The sequence below is a fragment of the Priapulus caudatus genome, unplaced genomic scaffold (assembly GCF_000485595.1).
Source record: "Priapulus caudatus unplaced genomic scaffold, Priapulus_caudatus-5.0.1 Scaffold95, whole genome shotgun sequence".
In the NCBI taxonomy this organism is placed as follows: domain Eukaryota; kingdom Metazoa; phylum Priapulida; class Priapulimorpha; order Priapulimorphida; family Priapulidae; genus Priapulus; species Priapulus caudatus.
Genome location: NW_014577156.1, coordinates 215,356 through 221,464, shown reverse-complemented (window position 1 = coordinate 221,464; position 6,109 = coordinate 215,356).

The window sequence follows — 6,109 nt, the reverse complement described above, 5'->3', positions numbered from 1 at the left end:
TCGAAAACTGGTCGAAACTGGTCGAAAACTGGTCGAAAACTGGTCGCAAAACTGGTCGCAAAACTGGTCGTACGGACGTCGATGGGCCTTTCATTTTCGACCACATTCGGGACTTGAAAAAAGACGTCTAAATGACGTCTTTTGGACGTCGTTTTGCCTGCTGGGAGTAGTAGTACCACTACCACTGTGTACTTACTACTACTAGTGTACTACTAGTCTGCGAATGCAGACTAGTTATAACTCCGCTTTGCTAATCTGAGGGTGCGGGTTTATCCAGTCCCATCCTCCAGCCCCATTCTCCATACCTCCAGCCCCATTACTGGGGTCTGCCTCGGCTCGGACTAGTGTACTACTAGTACTAATACTACTGGCTACTGCTACTACTACTACTACTACTACTACTACTACTACTACTACTACTACTACTAGTACTACTACTACTACTACTACTACTACTACTACTACTGGCTGTAATAGTACATAGGCATAGTAGGCATCTAGTACTAGTAGGAAATACACAACAGGTTGAGGCAGTTGTATGATTATCTGGTGCTTTAGTTATTGCAGACTCAGTGTCCAGTTCGTTCTATAATCTATGCGAGTATGACTATGAGTATGACATCGTCATTGCGAATAACACAAATATATAAAACAAAATTGAGTAATTGAGTCAACAAGTTGAGGCAGTATAGCCAGTAGTCCCGTACAGATTGTCAATACATGTTAATTCGTTGAACGTATACCCGTATTTCCTCTAAAACAGTGAAATCGAAGTGAGATGCAATGTTTCCACTGCGAAAATAGCACAGACATCGTACCGGATGTGATCAGTACCACTAAGTGGCGCCGCCTGCCGGTGACCCCACATCGCCCCATGTGTTTTAATGTGAGAGTGCGGAAGTCAGCTATCCATGTGTTGTATATATCTATGGTAAGACATAAAAATCCAACAGATTACGGAGGAGCCAGGTGCAGATGCAAGTACACCTAAGGACACCCAGGTGCAACAATCTGATACACCGGAGATGAGTGTGCACGAAGAAGCAGAGGAAACCCAAGAGGATCTGCGACCAGAGGAAATGGCGACACCTCATCAGCCAATATTAAATCTACAGGAAGTCAAGAAAGAGCAGCGAGAGGACCCTCAACTACAGAATGTTCTGCGAGCACTAACAGAACCAAACACCACTAATAAGGAATTGCAAATCTTGTCAGATTACAGGCAGGACTACTACATCATGTGACACCACCAACAGGACATCAAGCAGCTAGCATTCAATTGGTGATACCGCATGTATTCAGGCAGCAAATCATGGCAGCATTGCATGATGACATCTACAGTAGACATCTGGGTTTTGATAAAACCTATGACAAGATTAAAACGCGATATTTTTGGCCAGGAATGTATGCAGATGTGCATAACCACATCAGAGCATGCATTCCATGCAATTCCAGAAAGCTACAGCATGTACGCTCACCAATAGGAGAAACACCAGTACCTCGGGAGCCTATGAACGTGGTGGCTGTGGATACTTGTCAGTTCCCACTCACGCCACGAGGTAATCGGTACTTGATACACTTTCATTGTTTCTACACCTCGTGGCCAGAGGCATTTCCGGTCAAAGACAAGACAGCAGAAACCGTAGCCAACCTTTTGGCAACAGAAATCTTTCCGCGACATGGGGCACCACGAATCTTGTTATCAGACAACGGACCGGAATATGACAGCAAACTCCTTACTAGATTGACCAATCTTTTAGGAATCAACGCCATTAAAGTTGCTCCCTATCATCCTGCGAGCAATGGTGTGAACGAATGATGGCATCGGGTACTTAACTCAATGCTCTCGAGCTATGTCAACAAATCGCAGACAGATTGGGACTTAAAGATCCAACCACTACTCGCAGCATATAGAATGAGTATGCATGAGAACACGAAATACACACATACATCTCATGTACGGTAGAGAGCCAACATTGGCCCTAGACAACCTGCTTTGCCCGAGAAAGAAAGTATACGACGAGGATCTCATAGCACAGACATCCGAACGCTTACACCAAGCCTACTTACACAGCCACAGCCGCCACAGTCAGGGATAGGACACGCTTAGCACACCTCAGGAACAAGTACTATTACGACAAACGTGCGAGGCAGCTCAATTTCGAAGTAGGCGATCCAGTATATTACCATGATCCAGTGTTAGAGGCTAACACTATAATGAAGCTTGCGTCACCCTGTCAACCGTACTATACGGTGATTCAGGTATTAACGCCGAAGATATACCTGATCCACCACGAGATCACGAAGCAAGAGGTGATTTCACACGTAGAAAATGTTCGGGCAGCGCACCCACACGCTAGGTGAGACTGCGGCAAGCCGGCACTGCAAGAAGATGTGCCAACGGGAGTACGTCGCCAGCCTCATAGGGCAGCGACATTGGCATATCCACCCGACGACGAGGGAAGTAGCGATGATGAGTTTGACGAGGAGGATGAGCTCCCTCTGTCACTTCATCACAGCGCCCATCACGCAGGTTTCAGCGGGCTCTACGGAGCAACCGCAACCGTCAACGTCTCGTGCAGTTGATCCCTTCGCGATGGATCCATCTGCAAGTGACATTGAGGCACAGGAACCTAATTCCACTCAGCGGGTTGACGAGAGTGATGATGACACAGTCATCTACACCCCGTCGGAGTCGGTGAGATCCATAAGTCCTGGTATGGAACCAGACTCAGAAGAAGAAACCAGTAGTAGCCAGTCCTTCAAAAGACGGAAGGCGAGCGACGGAACAAATGAATTCAATGTTCCGGTACAGCCTGTGAAGCGGGCACGATTAACAGAAGGAGAGCCCGAATACGGCTCAACCACTACGACAGCACAGATTGCCGTCATAACGACCGCTCCAACAAAGGCCCATCTAATGGTGCCAGCGGTCAGTCTACAGGAGCCTGTTGAAACGGGAGGAGATAAAAGCGTGATCACACAAGACATTAGAAGGAAAATTGAGAAGAATATTAGGAAGGAAATCGAGAAGGATATACAGAAGGAAATCAGAAGGGAAGTTAAAAGGGAGATTAAGACGGATTTTGATAAAGTTATAGACGCCGATAGCTATGTGGAGTTCAGGAGCCCACATCTCGGACGGGAAGATTTAAATATTGCTTCTTCATCAGGAGATGTTCCGCGGCTCATGCAAGATGTACATAAGAAGAAGGCAGAGATGCCAGAAGTTATAGAGACTATACCTATGGTTCCAGATAGTGCACATTCTGTGGAATCAGTAGCGATAGCGCAGGAGCCACGCATAAAAGTGGTATTCCAAGGAGTTTAAAATAGGAATCTTGTTACTCGAGTTAAGAGTTATTTCAGTAAGGTATGGTCTAGACACTAAGAGGTTTCCATATTCCTCTTCCAGATTCGCTCTGTGCTTTGGCACAGCCCTTGGTGATATGGCAGCCACACAAGGGGCTGTATTCGTACCGAAAGGGACTATGGCAATTACCCAATCCACTTGGGCTTTGGCATTTACCCTTGAGATTCAGCCAATCACGGACTACATGAATGGAATTGACAGGCAAATAAAATATTTGCTTAAGGAACGACCCAGTCAACATTACAATACGACCCATCCAAGTCTGAGATGATTTCAGAATATGGTTCATAAATTTGTTGATTCACACGCAACTACCTTTCGCTTGAAACATAGACGTTTAGTTAAATAATTTGCGAGGTCTCACAAGTATGTTTGTCAAGCAATGCCCTAAGCGTTCGCTTCTACCATTTATGGGAAAGATTCAGAAGTTCCTGTACGGAACAGCAGATGAGGAGGATATCGCGCGACTGGATTTGAGACTGTCTCAAGATGCTTTCCAGCACGCATTAGAGGATAGTCTAACTGTTTTTAATATCACCCACACCCAGGTGCAGCTCAATCGGGCCACCATAAATGATCTGATTGATGGTACAGATGACTTACGCAAGTTCTTAAATAGGGTTACCCACCAGCATGACCGTTTAGCCGCGTCCACGGACTATAAATTATCCACGCTTAGTCGGCTTCAGTCTACCACTGATGCACTAATGATGGCACTCCATGATGTAACGAATGTTATTACAGGTTTGGAACAGGCACTAAGTGATCCGTTGGCAGGCAAATTAGCGATATCTTTGATATCACCGGCGCAACTGCGGACATTACTGCGAGCCATTAAGGAAAAATTACCGGACTATCTTGCCCTACCGAGGGACATTGAGGAGGGCATCCTTTATTACTATGATCTGTTGGAAACAGTAGTCGTACCCACGGTCACGTCTTTTCACGTTTTGACGTTTTTGCCTTTAAAGCACGTTGGGCAGATCTTTGACATCTACCAGGTTATACCTACACCGGTTTTCATTCCCAACTCAACAGCATACGTGTATTATGATATAAATTCGCAATATCTGGCCTTTGCACAGAATCGGGCACGTTATTTTTATCCAGGCAGACCTAATGCGGAAATGTCTGGATGATAACCAGGACATTTGCCAGTCGGCAATGGAAATCTACTATGTAGCCGGTTTATCCACTGCGTAGTATCACTTTTTCTTAATCAAGAGGAGCACATCCATCAGCATTGTCCGCGCCGTCTTAACAACAACAACAACAACAAAAACATCATGTGGCTTATCTTACGAACGGCAAGTGGCTAATAACACCAATCAAACCATTTCTTTTGACTGTTTCATGTCAGTCTGGGCATGACTCACCTCTGGTGAATACTGACATTCATGTTCTGGGCTTCTGGGTGTTCGGCTCATTCACCTTCGTTTACTTTGCCGACTTTCTATCATCACGATTCACGTGCAGATGTTGCCACCACAGTTGCCAGTGCCTACCATTTGGCGTGACCTGGCAGCATTAGCGGTTCAGCGAGGAAACGCTACCGATTTGCTGCCTGCTTCAATATTACCCTCGAAGCTGTACGCAAGTAAAGCATTTGATATACCGTATGAGCAATTGAAGGACTCCATTTGCAAAGTCGCATTTTGAGTGCAGGAGAAGCATTCCCATTGTTAGGAGCTTCAGTTTGTTTTTCGGGGGTGCAGTGGCAACAGTTTGCTATTTATACGTTGCTCGCCATCGGTTGTGCGGCGATAATTTGGTATTACTGCAAGAAAACTAATCCGGGGTATTGTTATCAACATCGTTTTACACCCCACCCCCCCGTATTGGTCTCAACACGACCTGCGGCCTCGCCTACCCTTACGTGGGTAGCCGTTGTAGGGCCGGCACCGCCACCAGATCTAGTTGAGTCTACGCCACCTGCCCCACCTTCCCCGTCCTCATTGCGCACGCACCAGCCAGAAGCGATAGAATTACAAACTTATTTAGGTGTTTAGGGGTGCCCCTAGATTGCGTGCGACGAGAGGCCTGCGTGTATATATGTCACACAGATAGTGTGACGCTAGCGTAACTGCGTTCCTTTAGAACATCTGCAAATGGCACGCCACGCCTTGGGTGTTGACAGCCCGATGTTCCTATGTTGCCATAGGAACAGCCACGTCAACTCGTATATATGTGTATATGTGCATATATTGTATGATATTAGTATATGTATTTATGTTGATTACTACATACGATGTATGTGCATGCGTGTGTATGTATATGATAGATATGATACATATGAATGCATATATATATATATGTATACATATATCATATGTAAGTAGCCTGTGCATCCCGTGCGGATATATAGATATAATTAGCATAGTGTGGGTGACACTAACGTGAAATATAATATGTGTATAAAGCATATATAGATATAATTAGCATAGTGTGTGGTGTATAATGTAAAATATTATATGTGTATAAAACCCGCCTATGTTAAGACATAGGAGAAGCTATCGGTGATTGAGTTTTCACTGGACGTCAAAAAGACCCGTAATCACAGCATTGGAATTTAGGGAGGCCTGGTAAAAATGCTTTTTCTAACACAGAGTTTTGGAGTGGGAAAGAAGGTAGCGGCCCCTAGTGTAGAAAATAAGATGTAATTGGGTGGGGGTTGTCTATATTTAGGCCGGTACAGGAGATAATTTGCATATTTTGTCACGTGGTTTGTGTTATAAC